Raw genomic sequence first — 18665 nt, forward strand, 5'->3', positions numbered from 1 at the left:
TTAACGTTAAAATGATAGGTGCAACATTTTAATTAAAATGTAAATAAGACAATCTTGATTCAATTGCCAGTATTTTCAATCAATTTTCGATTAAAAACATTTCGCCACCAATATTCTAACGTTAATATTTTAAAACGTGTAATAGATACCTACGAATGTAACAAATCTTCCGTTTTGCGTATGTATTTTTTGCGCGTCTTGAATAATTCTAACGAAATCATGCTCACGCGTTAAATATTTTAGGTCTCTAATTGGTGCTGTCGCACATTACAATCACTAGATGCTACCACATGTCGTAGGGTGTTACGAGTAAGTCTCATTCGCTGTATATAAAGGCAAGAGTCTCCATGTCCAGACCAGCTCTGCAATGAATACCTGATATGCGATTTGCGGTTACCTTGAACGACTACGTCTTTCGTGGTAATTTATTCCAACGCATGTCCGGATGCGGCGGTGTTAATAAGGTATCTCCGTAAAGAGGGGTGGTCGAGTCCCCCTCTTGGCACGCCTTGCGCACTGGCAGGGTATTCGTGCACGGGGGCCGGGGGCAGGGATCTCCGGGGTCGATGGCTGCCATCACAGACCCAACCTTATATTTACTATCCGATATCAACATTACTTTCAATGTTTATGTGTGGATTTGTATGCGCCGCGAGTGCGATGCGATGCGGTGGCAATGCCACGCGTAAACCCCACATTTACATTTTTTTCGAGGCTATCAGAACCGGACGAAACGAATCATGAACAACTGGACTTGTCCGTGGTTTTAACAATTAATTTCTCGATATTTAAAAATTTCCTTTAGTCCGTTAAAATATTTAAAATGTTAGTTTTATTCATTATTCCATTCGTAAAATAATAAAATTATATCTACGTGAGAAACCAGCGCAACCTTAAATTATATCAAAAATTATTGAGTCTGTAATCGTAACTTATTGTATACCAGTGGCGAAGGGTGGAGGTAGGCTGTTAAGATTCGACATAAATGTGCTCACTAATATGACATCATTGCTTATATAATTTTCTATTCAATAATAATATTTAAGATGAATTATTAAGATTCTTTTATCGAATATGATAGAATAAATTCATATATACTAAAGTACCCACGTTGCTCTAGCGTGTAGAGCGGTACCTAATCTTTGTATAAACACGAAGCCGTGAGTTCAAACTCGTCGGTCAAATGTTTGTATGTTGTTTTTAATGTGTATATAACTAATTATGTATATATTATCAAATATTTTGCTAAACGTCTTTCAATTCTATGTAAGTGAAATAGTTCAATACAAAAAGTTGACGAATCTATAAACGAAAATGCGCACGTGTAAAGTAAAACTATACATGAGATAGTTCTATAAAAGAAACCTTATACCTTTGGTACCAGGCGACTTATAGTAAGTAATCACTTTGATAAACTGGACCATTCGATTTTTGTTCGCCACCTCCGTCCTACTATCGGTCGGTTTTCATGTTTTCACGATGCGTTCCGTCGGTCTGATCCCGAGGATTACGACCGCCTTTGACAAACGGCTCCTTTCGTATTACCGGCTATAAAAATACAATACAGATTTAAACATCAAAAGCCCAGGAAAGACGTATACTCCCACAATGTAATTCAACAATCAAAGCTTAAATAATGTTGTTTGACGACCAACGTATTTTTCTTTCACGATATCCTTAATACGGAATGAAAGTATACTTCAGTTTAAAAAATCTTTCCCACAACACTTACGAGATCAAATTTTGGTGTTTGGTTTGTTCAGTGACGTCACTAGACAAAGTGCTGCCCTTAGGTAGCGCTAAACGGCCGCCCCATTTATTTTACAGTATGTTTTATCTCATCATTTCATGACTCCAATATCAGAATTCTAAGAAATGTGTTGTATGGATACATTACTAACAAAATATTTACCACTAAAACATACAAAATTAAATTTAAATATAAAAAGCGAATAAACAATTATGTTAATATGTATATAGATATTAATTATTTGAGTACCCACATCACCAGAGCTGAGGTCTTATTTGGTTAATATTTCTGACAACATTTGGTTTGTACCATTGACATAACACCTAATACACAGATTTATTATTGGCACACTATTTTACTATGCTATTATTGTAGAACACGTAAACAAAATAATTTTAGCTATTTCTATATACACCAAATGATTCTCCTCGATCTGGCGCAATTCGAGTAACTGCAGCCCCCAAGGGACGTCACTGGGTTTGTTTCGTATAATTTTGTTAAATGAAAATAATGTCATTGTACGCGCCTGTTAAGAGATGTATAGATAGATATCTATTGTATGATATAAAAATTGATATCAGCTATAATTTAAGCGTACATCAATAAAAAATATGTATATAATCATTGTGATCTAACGTCCGTATATTGGATTCAGAATAATTATAAGTAGGTACGTATTTTTTTTCATAACTCTTAGTAGGTACCTACATATACATAGATCTAAATTAAGAATTATATAATATATAACATTGCGCATGCGTAATTCACATAGTTATCTGTTTAAAAATATATTATTCATAAATCATAGTGATACTTACCCAAGTTTAACAGCACCACGTTAAAAATCAACAAATATGATGCTATCGTCGTCTTTTTCGGTCGTTGTGTGAAAAAAAAAATAAGAAGTAGGTATACAGGCACCTATGATTTATTTATTGAATTTTAGTTGCGGAACTAAACTTTGGCTGGTAGTAAATAATATTATTATAAAGTTTTTAGGTACCTACATACTTATATTATTTTTATTACGAAGCATGTATTGCTTAGCAATTCATGCTGAGATGGCGTTGTATTATGCTGATGTTTATATTACATTTAAGCATGGTTATAAACTGAATTACTAGAAAACATTTATATTTATATGCTTCATGACGGGGAACAAATTATAGAGAAAGATTGACTGAATCCGTCACATCGATTCACAAATGGCATAAAAGCATTCAAGTCGTAAATAATTTTCGTCCATGAGCACCTTTCACTTTGTAAAATCTATTTGAGACAAATTTATTTGAACGATGTATTATTTAGATAAAATTATATATATATAATTATTTATTATTATTAAATTATTTATATAATAATTGAAAAAGTTAATGATACTTGAAATAAATATTCAATAATAATGTAGGTATTTGAATGACAAAAATATGTAAATATCTGATAAATAAGTATCCACCAAAATTATGATCATATATTTTTCGGGTTTTTATGGTATTAACTGTCAATTCTTGCTGGAAATACATGGTATTATTTAAAATAAAACACAATATATACTTAGTATTAAATCCACTTAGTTTAATACCAGTTGATAAAATCCCTTTGACGCGGACGAAACCCGATTATTATTTTTAAAAAAAGTGGGATTAGTACTCCATATTATTGTGTGTTTTTTTGTTAAATCTTCTTCGTAAATATTAAATGTAACTACTTTGAGGCACTATCCTGAGTGGTCTGTCTATATTTTCCAGGTGTTATTGAAATATTCACTGTTCACTTTTGAGGAAATCTGTCATGCTCGCTTGCGAAGTATCCTTTAGCTTAGCATGAATTATTGATGCGATTTTAATGTGATGGCTTTGGACTCTACAACGACAACTACTAGCACAAAAATGCATTGCATTTTAAAGCGAGGTCGCGGCATTCCGAGATGCATTACTGGTATTGAATTTTTTTAAACAATGCACCACAATATCGAGGCCATTTGTCTGCAAAGCAATGCACTTAAGCATTCAACTTTTACAAATGAGACAGTGAATGAAACCGCATCTACAATACACTATTGTAGTTTCCAAATCAGCCAATACAGATTATGGAGGAGTGTAGTGATAGTAGGAATATCAAGTAACATAATTATGAAATATTGCAATCAAAAATATATTCCATGGGTACTTTTCAAAAACACTTTTCAGCTAATTATATCTATCGGCGTATTTCGTTCCCTAGTAGCATGTAGCACTTCACTTTAATCTAGATTAACCAGAAAAAGCGGTCTGCAACCAACTACAATAAATTAATAAAATCATACCCAACACACATTTCATTTTATCTATCTATAATTTTTCATGCAATCAAGAATAAGTCGTGTTACATTTGGTGTAAAATCAAAAGGGTGGAGTGTATCATTATGTCTTATACCCATATATATATTTAGTTGAGGGGGCACCATTAACCTTTCCTTATTAAATTTAATTAATATTTTTAGACATTACATTGCTACAGTTACGAAATAGACATGGAAAAAGATATTTACCTTTTTGAGAAAAGCATAATATTATTATATAATATATTGAAATTGAAATAATATATGTACATATATCTATTATATTTTCCAACCAAAATGAAATGCGGAATTTCCCACATTTAATATACTTAACCATCTTTTGAACTATTAAATTTTCCTTCTTTTTTCAAAATAAGTCTTTCGAGGGACATCTTTTTCTGAATATTAATATACATATATCTACATATTGATAGGAACGCCGGTCTAAGAAATTACAGTGTATTATTTAAGCAACATTTATATTACTGGTGTACTCAAATGTTTAGTGCTATATTGTATTGATTGAATTTGAATTACTGGATTCCGGATGTTTGTATGTTAGGTTTCCCCCTAATTGATAGCATTAGAGTGAGGCCGTAATAGTAAAATTTACGTTCCATTGTTTCTATTGAACTTTTACAACCTTAAAACGGCGATTTTGCTTGCGGATGCGTTTGTATTTCCAGCAGTGTAACATGGTGCAGAGCCTCAGCGGGGCCTACTGGAACTAGTGTGTGAGAATGTGTTGTGTGTGAAAGTTCAAAACCGATCAAGTGTGGGTATACTACGTGTGCACGCATATCAAGTACATGCAGGCACACACGCAAAGAGTATTTTAATCCATATATGTATTGTATTGGGAGAAGTGGGGAAAATACAGTGAAATTTTTGTTGTTGTTGGTGGCAAACGCGCTAGTGTTGTGATGGTTGAGGTCGCAGCCTTGTTTGGCGGCCGCATTCTTGCCGCCTCGGTCGACGACTGCCGTCGCGTGGGACGTACCAAAGATACGCCGTTCGTAACTGGATATTGTACCTACGATCGGCGGTCTCTCTGCTTCACCACCACGAATAACACGAAATAAGTGAGGAATTTGTAGAAACGGCAGAGGCGGCCGCCGACGGTGAGTATGTTGGGTGGCACAGGTACCTTTGTCGAAAGATTGTGGCGAATCGTGTGGCTCTTCATGTTCGTCTCCGGAAAATTGTACGTATGCAGTTGGCCGTATCACAATTCAACGTGACATGTTGTATCAGAAACCAATGACCGTATAGAAATGAATATGTATGTCTAAATAGAATACTTACTTAAAAACTACTGAAATACAGGGGAGGGGATAGACAGAAGAAAATAGGTAGTTAAGTAAATTAAAAATTCAATCATGTCATATATTTTATATACAATTCTGGTAGGTGCTCGTAAGTTTCAAGTTGTAGGTACCTATCTAATAAAATTTGTACATTATGTACAACACGTCATATTATTTTAATCTCAATGCTATACGGCCATTTCTTTCCGTTACTACAGCCCACGATGAACTGTGATACGCTACATGTCATACGTACAGTTTACATGAGTAACCCTTCATTTTATGCTAATATCCAAAGATGTAGATAATAAAGCGAAGCCAAAATAATTCATCACTAAAACTACATCGTTAAGTAACAGGGTAGCAAGACATTCGAAGAGGTATTCGATTCTGAGTTTGAAAATCCCATCAAATAACAAATGCCAATTTAAAATATTTTGCAATAAACTTAATGCATTTATTTAAGCGTAACCGTTTCTTCTTAGTGAGGATACCGTGCAATATAATAATAATATGACAGATGCATGCCTTCCATTTCAAATATTTACACAATGCATATTTGAAATTGAACGGAGTTGTCTGAATATTATTTTATTGGTATATTTCTGAAATGGTATAGGTACCAGTATACTATAATAAGCACAACTAATCCTATGAACAACAATCGTTTTGTAGAATGCTATAATGAATAAACTAAAATATAACGTTAAACCGGAGTTAAACTTCATTGAATATCAATACATACTGATTACTAGGCTTAGGATTTTTAGGTGCTTAAAAATGAATAATATGTACCTAAAATAAATTGAAACATCTGAGACATCTAATGGATTTTCCAAAACAGCTTTAATATACTGCAGCGTTTGAAGTCCAATATTTTTTATTTAAAACACTATTTAATTTTGTATATTATTATTACAATTGGTCCAGGAACATTGACATTTTGTGTTTATGTAAAAATATGTAATTGTCCATAAATATTTAAAAATAGTTGTTAACAAATAGGGCTTAAATGTTTCAAGTCTGAAACAGATAGATATTTTTGAAATTTTGTTGTGGGGCCGCTCAAAAAAAATATTTAAATACCTAAGAATCCTAAGCCTACTGATTACCTTTCTCATGCGGAAACTTTACCTGTCCAGGTAATATTGTGACGAACGGTAAACTTGAATGCGTTACGAGTATTGTTATGAATTATTGTTAATCACTTATGGAGTGCAGTCAATATTCTCAGGTACGGTAAACCGAAACGTAAATCTGATCACAACACAGGTTTATGAGTGTTATTTGCGGGTCTAGGACGATTTGGCGCCGGGACAACTGGACGCCACCCAATTCGAAATTAAATAGACGTTAGGTACTTATAGGTACTTTAAAAAAATATTTAATATTAAATTATTATATTATGATTTAATAGTTGGTAAGAATTTAAATATGCACCCGTAAATAATGATTTAATCGTGCATACGTTTAAGTTCCAACAAAAAAGGAGTTTTTTGTTTTATATAAAGCCTTAGGTATGGTAATTCTCAATCCGCAATAAAAAAACATTATGTTAAGAGTAAAATGAATTAAAACTACTAAGTAGTAGATATAAACTGATTAAAATTCCTCGTCTACGTTTTGTATACGTATCTACGACAGTGCGGCGTTCAGTTCTCCCATTCCCTTATTTGAAATTTGCTTCATTTGAATTATTGCATTTTATGTGTACTTATTTCTACTCTCCTGAGTTTATTATTTCATCAATTTCGACAGAGACGGCTTTCAGTAGATTTTTTAAATCAAATTTCAATTTGAGCTTTCATGCGGGAAAATTGAATTGAATGCTGCAGACTGGCTTTTCATATTATATGAAATGCGAGCTAGGTAGTTAATTTTCCGCATTTTCCATTTAGCTGCGCGCGGATGCAATGAGAAAGTCCTTTGTATTTTATTAGTCTGTGAATGAATCAAATGTCCCCGTACACAAGAGAAGATTTCCAGAAACTTTATACAATTAATCCGAATTACCCGATATGTTTATTTAAAATTACCATGTATTTATTAATCATAACTGATTGATATTGCAGCGTACGCCGTAGCACTCTCTCTTCTCGGTTGATCACTCGTGGCTGAAGGTCGTGATCACTATATATATCCACCCTTTACAGTCACCTCCTTATATCAGGGTAGGTAGAATTAACATTATGTAACTAAAACATTGCACTAAGTGCATTCATAATACCGGCAGTTTACAAATGATTTTCTGATATCATGTAGTCATAGTGAACAGGTAGGTCTTGATTTGTTTATTGGGCCAAAACGTAAAATTCTTAATACATATAATAGGAGCCTTCACAGTATTTACAAGCGTATTAAAAAAACTATTGCCTAGTCACTGTGAGATTAGGTAAAATTATCGAGTTGGCCACACTATTTATATAAATAAGATTCTTTTTCTTCTTCTTCCACCCTGTCACATCCCAACATTGGGGCATAGGTCAAGCACAAGTTGGCGCCACTTCTCTCGGTTCGTCGCCAACTCCTGCGCCTCCCGCCATGTCAGACCTGCAGCACGTAGGTCGCTTTGTAGCACTGCTGCAGGGTGAGGGAGGGCCGGCCACGGCGACGGAACCCTTGAGGCTGTGCCACAAGGGTACAAAGTGCCGCACTCTTTGGCGGCATCCGGAATACGTGTCCCAGCCACGTAAATCGTCTCTTCGTGATAACTTCAATCACCGAAGGCTGTTGTGTCTGCTCACGATCTCGGGTGTTTGTAACGCGGTCGTACCAATGTACCCCTAAGATTCGGCGGAGACATCGATTCTCAATAGTAAATATTTATTGAATTAAAATGTAGCCTGTTTACTCGAATCAGTTGTTCATTATGAATTCTGTGGCTCAATACTTAAAGGTCCAATGCCATAATTCTCAATTGTTGGAAAATGCAATTTAAAGTTTATCTGATTTTGAAATTTTTTTTGTTGAAAATAAACAAAAAACTTTATACGTATAATTCCATTTCAATATTGTGATCAGTTGAGAGCACCTTTTATTTCGTATATGTATATATTTAAAAAGTTAGAAGTGACATTGGACGTGTTTGTATACACGTGCAACTTGTGAATATACTCTGCACAATTCGTTGTACCTGTGCAGTATATTTAAAAGGTATTATAAAATTGCTGCCATTATGTAGTAGTGAACCATTATGTAGCTGCAGTAGGAAGTGAATGGAAAATGCTCTCGCGTCGTATTTTCCAAGCGCTTAATCCCGATGGAAAACAAAATTGCGCGCCAGTAAAGCACGCGACTTTCCACAATATCAATTTTTATGGTCTTTAAACTTTGACGAGCAACAATTTTTGCTATTGTAACCAACAGAGACCCGTTAAACAATGGAAGGAAGTAACGTTTAATTTTCTCTTGCGAAATGTCATTCATTGAATTCTGCACGTTTTAATGAGGTTCGCGATAAAATGCTACCATTCTGCTCTCGTAAAATAAAGTACCGTAACGTATATAGTATTATTATTACATGGTTACAAAGTTAATTGCTGTTAAGTTATAAACATAAAACTACTCGTACTTCTGCAAATATTATACTTGGGTAAGTGATTAAATAAGATATTAATAATATTAATTATCAATAAATTATCTGAAACGGACAGATAAAGATGTGAAAAGGGCTCTAATGATAATACCGACATATTATGTACATAGTGCACACTAAACTTTGTCAGTCATACGTATTTGTTTTCATTGAACTAAGTTACTAAGACTACAATGTGTAGATAGTGTTGGTTAGTTTTTAAAAATCTTCTTCAATATATTCTTAAATCGTGTAAAGATGACTAAAAAACGTTCCGCATGTACTTGAAAAAGAAAACATGTCAATATACTATTAACAATAAATATAACATTAAATGGACGCATGTTGGATTTTTATGACAAATTATATTTCGTTCGACTCGCGTCATTTGCACAATCCGCGCATGCCTACTCACGATTTTTTTAAGACCATGCCTCAGCCGAGGTATGGCCTTAACAATTTTAAGACAATGTTTGACCATATTTTAGCTCGGTATATCCGATGTGTTGCTCGTTATAACAGTGAATAAATGTATGGACAAAATCATAAACTAAAATGTCAACGAATGTTTCCTCGTTACATCCGAATTCTCGCTATATCCCTGATCGTAATAACCGAGTGCGACTGTAGTTACATAGAAACCTACGCACTAACTTTACTGTATAATATCTACATTCATATGAGATTGATAATTAAAGCCGCAATTAAATTTTCTGAACAACGTCGTTTACATTAGGGGCTGGACAGGCTGATAATGGAAGCAATTTCCCTTCAAAATAAAACCCGTTCGTGTGTTAATTAATACGCTCGCCTCAAAGCAAATGCACCGCATAGCACTCGCCGGGAATTTGCGGGAATGACACACGGCGCTAGATGTCACATCATGCGGCTGCAATGGGGCATTCATACATGCATAGCGTACGCCGACGTACCGGTACACTGTTTGCATTTCCGTTCACCCATACACACAACGGACGACGAGCATACAGACTGGTAAACGGTATTAATGATACCTATCCGTTTCGTTAACCCTTCGACAACTCTGCCTTTTTACGTCCATCACTTTATCACCCACGAACATTATATTATTAACTCTTGGACAATGCGTTAGTTACAATCATAGAGGTATTAAAGGGGTAAGGAATCGGCTTTCTCATACAACTGAATGAAGCAGGCCAACAAAAGCCGACAATTTACGAGAAATAGCAACGCGATAAAAAAAATGCAGGGCATCACAGAGGATTTACCTTAGTCATTATAACGTACCCATATAATATAATGTTAACGTGGAAAATTTGCCACAAAATGATTACCAGCCTGCCTCACCATACTTTTTCACCATACTTGCCGGCTTCACCATACTTTCATATAACCTATACACAAATTTGCTCTAATAGTAAAAAAAAAGAAAAAAACACAATCACTGCTAATATTTTAATTAAGTCGCGGTGTTAGCACTAAATGAGTTAATAATTAAAATATTCGGTTTTACCTACGATGCAATTTTTAACCGTGTGCCGATACTTAACAACTCCATAATTCAAAAATGGATGTAGGTACATATTAAACATACAAAAGATCCCTAAAAACACATTAATTATAGGTATTAATAATAGGTAGGGGGCCCACCAAACATCATAGCCTTGGGGCCCGCTTCAGGATGTGGGGGCCATGACGTAGGGTATCCAACAGAACACAATAATATAGTCACTGCCTTAATTCTGCATCAGCGAGAAACTGTCATGTATGTGTCCGCTTACCTTGTTCACATACAATCGATATACTCGGATATGTTTGCGATAGGGAAAATGATAGATACTCTCGAAAATTACTACTTTTTAGGAGATTCAAAAGAACATTCAGTTTTTTAAAATGTAATTTTGTATGTTTCAGTGTAAAAAAAATCAAGAGTATTTTAGTGATTATGTTTAATTTTCGAGCGACATTCGCACATGTATAGGTAGACGTCGCGCAATTTCCATTATGCGATATCACGCATCGGGAATTTATAGCAATATCACCTTTATTGTAATGGCGTTAGAACAGATTATGCCATTCGGCAGACCCGACAAAAAAGTGAGTGCCATTTTTTTTCCAGATGCTTCGTCCATATTAATGTCATTGATGTTATTCAAGTTTTTCAGACATATCTCTGTTTTACTTTTTCACACAGATACTATTATTAAAAAAATAAAGTACTTACTATTAATAAATAAAAAAGCGGATAGTAAACAATAATTATTATCAGTGTGTATTTTTGTTTATCTACTTCTTCATATTATGATTCTTTCACCTAAAACACATAAATATGGCAATTTTCAGGGAACTCATAAATAATGAGAACTGAAATACCTAACGGGTGTGTAGTAACAGACAATCAATCTCGAGTATGGAAGAATATGAGATAAACTTAAACACGTGTCAATAATACGCTTTTTCTTCATTCTCACAACTGCTCTCGGTTTATGCACTGACGGTCATTCAATATTGGTGTATAATATGTTGTTCATTTTCGTGGGACACTCACACATTCAAAACCCTGCATAAAAATGTAATGTATTGGGGTATAGCCTGTCGGAATTCTATTTATTAATCTGTTCTGTGATCGGTTATTCTATAAGCCGTTGTCGAGGGCGAGGGAATTTACTACAAAACCGATAGAATCCACCACAATGGTTACATAGGATAGGGAAAACTGGAGAAGGCTGATCCAGAATGTTACAGTATCAATTCCGTAGTAATCACGTTTATCAGTCATAAGGGTTGCGACGAGGAAGAAGAAAGACTCAGCATTTGAATTGACTCTGAAAGATAATATTGTATGTACAACATCTAACTTATCTTCGGGAAAATCGGACATAATACATAATACACATTAGTGTTGAGGTACAGCTACGGCATTTCCACATTTTTCTCATGTAGTACCTATCAGTAGCGAAGGGTGGAGGTAAGCTGTTCGGATCCCCCATAAATAGTAAAATTTTGTTATTCATACGTACCTACCTATTTGTTTATATTGAACTAAGGCTACAATTATTTAGAGATCGGGTCGGTTAGTTTTTGATAACTTGTTAAACCCAGCCTGAATTAAATCATAATACTTTTGGTATATTTTGGGCGATACGACAAAATTGTGCACTCTTTTTCATGCATACTTATTTGTTTTCGTTGGGTTAAGAATACATATTGTTGGTTCATTTTTTTAAATTAATTGAGCCCTGCCTATTCCATAATTTTAGATATTTTATAGATAGACGAGTATTTTTTGACTATTTTCTATTATGGCATGGTTTTCGCCGGGTTTAATTGAATTTTAAAAACTAACCAACACCATCTGTAAATTGTAGTCTTATTTCAGTGATACTAAATAAGTATGAATGACAAAGTTAAGTGTGCATTATATATGGCGGATCTTAACAGCCTACCTCCACCCTTCGCCCGCTCCACTTGGACAATATTGAACTTTCTGGGCAGTCACGTGATCTCAATACAATGTTTTAAATGTTAATGATTTGAAACCTTCTTGATAATTTTTGTCCAGTGCTACATCGTTTTATTATGTGACGTCAATGAAAATGGGCAACGTCTAATTGAGTTACCTATGCAATTACGGATGTGAGTCAAGATTTGTAATATTTCTCTACTTGCATAATATATTTTGAGAAAAACATTGTGTTGTCAATAAATCTCAGTTTATGTTTTTGACTTGTCTCTCCTTTCCTCGATACCACAGAATCATTCAATTTTACATATTAGGTATATTGAGAACACACATATATTTATTATTAGTTTTCGGGGTCACGTTGATCATAAAATATTTTATGGTTATAATATTACCAATAATAACTGACTACTACTTATTAGATTTACTGTTAACACCACATGGCATAATGCATGCAATATATATATTTTATACAACGTGAACTCGTCCTAACGGAATTCCGCTATCGATTTTCAGATAACAGCATTGTTTTTTTATTTAGTATAAAGTTGCTGATTATAACATAACAACGCGTTGAACAAACAGTTTGACTTAATTATCGCATGTACGCAAGAGTCAACTCGATACAAAGTTCAACTTATCATTTTGAATTAATTGTTATCAAATAATAGTTCTACATCAAAAACAAGAATAAAACTTTCTAGCGGGAATAATGTACATTTATAAAAATTGAAACTAATAGATCAATGTGTAGAAAACTTCATACTTATTATCCCTGGCATATCTCAAAGTGTCAAGAACCGCAAGTATTTCAACATTTTCAACATAATTTTAGATTCACTCAAAATATTGTCACAGCTGTAACTTACTGTTCATGACACGACAAACTTCGTCATTAATACACCGAACTATATTTGTATATATTATAACATTTAGTTAGATGAACAATCGCAAAAGTATATTATAAGTATTACGCCACCTGTCAATGCGTTTTTCTGTCCACCAATTTAATCACATTAACAACCTAGCAGGATCGTCCTCGAGTTTTGCAATAGCCCAAAACACTAAACAGATTAATAAAATCGAAATGCAAAGCCAGTAGAGATCCAAAGATAGCCAAAGATATACGAAGATTTTGAAGTAGCATTTTGTTTATGACTTAATGACGATCAGGCCTTAAAATATTTGAGATGCAAAGCTTCTATAGAAACTATTGAAAATAACATATTCTTTTACATGACGTGTTTAAATTTATCCCATATTTCTAAATAGTCGAGAATTAAACCTTGTTTTTTTTCACACCTAGATGGTAACGCACTTTTAATTATTTCTGTGTTCCCTGGTCCAAACAGTTTGGTTTGGCGGTTGACAGAGTTTAATAACGGCCTGCATCTAAAATTGACGAATTAAATTTGATAAGACTTATTATTGATACGTAATTGGTCACCGACGTATTTTTAACATGCGTTTGTATGTTTTGTTAGAACACTTTATATATCGCGGTGCCGTGGATTAAATATATTTAAAACAACTTCTCTGTAATTTGCATAAAATTGTTGTTAAATTTCTGAAATTCTGAATATAACCGGAAAATACAATATCATGCCTCGTATCTACATATTGTTAAACACGAACGTCTAGAAAAAATAATAGTGAAATGATTTTCGTACTGTTTATTTTCTGTCATTAAATTGCAAGTTATTTTTCAATAATATTCCTCAATGCCGCGCATATATGCCAAGCCGGTAAAACACGCTTGAATTTTCTCCTTTTCTTATACATTGGTTCTTCATTCCACTATAACCGGTATAATAATATATCGGTACTTAATTGTACCGTAAACATTCCTCGTGGAGATTTTAGTGAGATGTGTTCATTACTGGAAAGAGAAGAGTAAATAATGCCTTGCAACAGTTTGCATTTTCCATTTGCCTAATCGTATTTACCTCACTTGCGTGATGTTTGTAATTATTTATGAACTTACTAATCTTTGACCGGAGTCTAAATGACTTGCGATAAGTCATACGTCATATACATACATATTAACATTAATCGTCACATCACACTATTACTGCGTACCGCTATTACTATATAAACTATAAATTTGTGGGAGAGATACTTAATTATTATACTACAATCCGTCAAATCAAATCAACTACGTATAATTCCCACTGAATCTTCTAAAAAGGTCATATTGCAGTTATATAATTTGGTAGTATATGCGTACAGCTTGATCTAACGAGGTGTGCACTTGTGTATAAAACCACGAAATGTATGATTTTTTAAGTGTTTTTTTGTAAATCCTTTTAATAAAGCAAATTTATAAAATATTTAAAGTCGCCATCTTGGTTTCCATTAGGGTTCCAATTGAAAATATCTAGTTTAACGTCAAATCAATATTCACCACAATAAAATACATGTCTTAATTAAAAATTGATTCTATCAAACACTAATTAGGACTAATTTAATTTTAGGGACCATCTTAGTATTTTATGGGGTTCCAATAGTATTCAGCACCATAAAATGCTTGTCCCATCTGAAGATCAATTAAACAGGCGGCAATTATAGAATCTTGGAATTTAAGTAAATATGTAGCTGCTGGGTAAATTTTGAAGTGGGTCAATATCTTAAGATATTCAAATTCACCATGACCGTGCTTTTATATTAAAATATACAATTATTTACATGTCACGATGCCTATATGTCGTATAGCTAGCTGATGTTCATAAGACACCCGTAACGTTCTTTACGATCGAAGTGAATAGGCCTCAATTTCTAAATTAGTCATTCTACATTATCGTTTTATGACTATGGGACCAAAACTCTTGATATTTTTAGTGATCCAGTTCAATAATAAGAAAGAAGATATTATTTAATCTTTCCATCTTTACATCGCAAAATGAATCAATGTCAGGCCTTTCTTTTTAATAATTGTCCGAGTGTCAATACCATAAAGAATGGAAAAAATATCATCAATTTCACTAATATCTTTTTTTGATCTCATAATAGGTAAATCCAAGTTCAAGAGATCATGTTATTAAATGTACGTATAGAAACTCTCGCTATTAAATAAATGATTTTAAGAAACTATTGAAGAATCATTAAAAATATATAATATACACGTACGTTTATCTGACGCAGTTGGCGTTATATTTATAAATGTAAGCGTCAGATAACTACATAATATAATAGTATTATGTTTGGTATATATATATATATATATATGACGTGTATGAAGTTGCTCAGCAGCCTGTATTAAAAGATATATTTTCAACACGATATTGTAAAATGTTTTACACTCACTCATCCAAGGTTTATTCTCTTTTCAGACGCGTGTTAGAGAAGTGATATGGTGCATACAATTTTGCAGAATTTGAGTGAGTTTATATTTTTATTCTTAATTTCAAATATATATATATAATATCAAATTCAATCATCCGACGATCAACGTTATCTTATTTGTGTAATTTTTCAATCTTGTAGGGATTTGTTACACACGTAGGTATAATATAATGTTGATTTTGATGTTTTTTGTGACAAAAAAAAAACAGAAAGCTACATTTTCAAGGCAAAAATTAATGCGTACATAACATTATCCCAATCCGATTGGGTATATTATCTGTTATATTGAATCGATGCGTTCGTCTTTTAATGTATGTATATTCCATTGAAATCCTCTCCATATTATCATAAAATATGGATAGCTTTAAAAGAGGTAGAGAGTTTTGCTGAATTCGTTTTTTTAAACCCCCGTAAAGTTTGAATTTCAAATTTTAACAAAGAATAGAAGTAAAGATTCCACCTAACACAATAGTTTATTGTTCTATCATTATTTCGAGAAATACTAGTAAATGAAATGAAAATTCGTTCATTTTAAATAATATGCTACCCGGAAATCATTCATCTATTGTATACACAAGGCTGTCATCAGGGAACTCAGAAATAATGGGAACTGAAATACATAACGGGTAAGGCGATAGCAGGTAACCGTCTCGAGTAAGGAAGAATCCGGGTTAAACTTACACACGTGTCAAGAATACGTTTTACGTCGAATACTGAAAACTGCTCTCGGTTTATGCATTTACGCTCATTTAATGTTGGTGTATTACACACACTATTGCAGGTGCATAATGCGTGCTACATTTTCGTAGGACACTCACACATTCAAACACTGCATCGACGTATTGAATATAGCCTATCGGTATTCTATTATGTTCTGTGGTTGCCATCGACCGTAGTTTATAATATTATTTATGTATTGATGCTGTTAATTATTGTTACATTAAATTAACCGTCTAAACACTCTAAACTACTGTCAAAGAGTGCTATGTTTAAACAGCCCCTCTCCTGACTGTGTTAACTTTTAGTGCGAGATAAACAGTATTGACCACAGAACAGATTCATAAATATAATACCGATAGGCTATTCTACGATACACTACATTTTGACGCAGGATTTTGAATGTGTGAGTGTCCTACAAAAATGAACCACACATACCTACCTATACGTGCAAAAGTGTGTGTTGCTACCTTCAAATACACCAATATTAAATGAGTGTCAGTGCATAAAACGAGAGCAGTTGTCAGAACTGAACGCATGCGTATTATTTACACGTGTTTAAGTTTATGCCATATTCCTCCACACTGGAAATCGGTTGCCTGTTACTCCACACCCGTTCGGTATTTATTTATTATTTATTTATTTAGCCATTATTTCTGAGTTCCCTGGTTTTGACAGTTTAGAGACAATTAAGTTATTGTAACAATTATAATACCTCAATACATAAATATCCGCTGATAGCCCGCTTTGTGAATGGAATAGAAACAATGCTGTCGTAATGTTATTGAATTTATAAAAGTTGTTATGATTTATTTATCACTTCGTCGGTTATGTTCGATGCATGCATGCAAATAATTTGTTATTCCGCTTTATAATTACAGTTTACTCTTCTTGAGTTTTATTGACAATCTACGGGCGCCATAGAAACGTAGATATGAAACTTACATAGACATTTTCTTAACTTATTTATGGTTTTCAGCGTAAAATATTAACTTATACATAGAAAAGTATTAACAGTACCTATACAATAATACACATGTGTATTTTTTTAAATATTGTAAATAGGTATCAAATACCTATGGCCGTTATATCGAAAGAAAGTATCACGAAGTTATGTCGCAGGTGGTTTCGAATTCGCCGCTTAATTTTATCACCTGGGCGTATTTTATAACTTATAATTTGAATAAATAACCGATGCCATCTGCAATAATTTGTATTCTTTGTTCAATGAAAACAAATAAGTATGACTGATAAATTGTAGTGTGCACCATTTTTATGTCTGATCTCCACAGTCTACCTCCATCCTTCGCCAGTGGCGCAACGTCACGTCATATTATGCCAAATTAGAGTTAGGTAATTACTACTGATATACTAATAAACTAACATGACAATATATTTATTATTCATAAGAAAAGAGTTACCCAGGCGTTGGAAAATCGTAAGTGTGTTTTTATTTATATTCACATACTTATTGTTTATATTAACGTTATGCAAGTACTAATAAATATTCATTCGGTTGTATATCTTTTTAGAATAAATATTATAAATGAGGCGTCTAATTACAAAAAGCGACAAGTCCACAATTCAATGAAAGAACGTTTTTATGTTTCAAGCTTCAATTATTTGTTTTAACGTGAGCTTATTTTTTCCGTTGTATTTTATGTCGAAAATAGAACCAAATGGCAATTTGTTTCAGCCGATAAATTCTTAAATGTAATAAATATAGACAAAATAAAATTGGACGTAGCGCTATTTGAACCTCACTTTTTATTTTACTCCGCATAAGGCACATATTTCCGTGGCACTGTCATGAGTTTACCTGATGCTACAGCATGGGAGACGCCCTTTTCAATATTGAACGTGTAAAATTATATAAAGAATACGTGCGTATTTTTTTTTCTTGATTTTGATCAAATGTGGACTTATCGCTTTTTGGAATTAGACGCCTCAAATATTTTATTAACTTCCGTTGATTTTGGGCGGATTAATATAAACAAATTTCTGGCCATCATTACGATATTACGACCCACCTTAATTTATTTATTCATTACCGGTATCATCGACACGTTGTAAATGTTACAAATTCATATTTTTCGCTTTTAAAATGCTTTCAAATATTTTTTTAAGACGGGGAAACACAACTCCTCCTCCCGACATTGTAAACGAACGTATCTAGGGTACCCCGTAGAAGTGTGGGGAGGGGAGAGTTACGT

General features: G+C 33.4%; 1 long non-coding RNA gene across 1 annotated transcript in view; it reads left to right on the top strand.

The window, feature by feature from the left end:
* The window catches only part of LOC147079498 (uncharacterized), a 103423-nt gene that overhangs the window by 19491 nt on the left and 65267 nt on the right, over positions 1-18665 (top strand). The window contains exon 2 of the long non-coding RNA XR_015069361.1: positions 15723-15770. This is a non-coding gene — a long non-coding RNA (uncharacterized LOC147079498). The remainder of the gene's footprint in view (positions 1-15722; positions 15771-18665) is intronic.

This window comes from Rhyacophila brunnea, unplaced genomic scaffold (assembly GCF_057557595.1).
Source record: "Rhyacophila brunnea isolate RB1 unplaced genomic scaffold, BYU_Rbru_1.0 scaffold_1, whole genome shotgun sequence".
NCBI classification, from domain to species: Eukaryota; Metazoa; Arthropoda; class Insecta; order Trichoptera; family Rhyacophilidae; genus Rhyacophila; species Rhyacophila brunnea.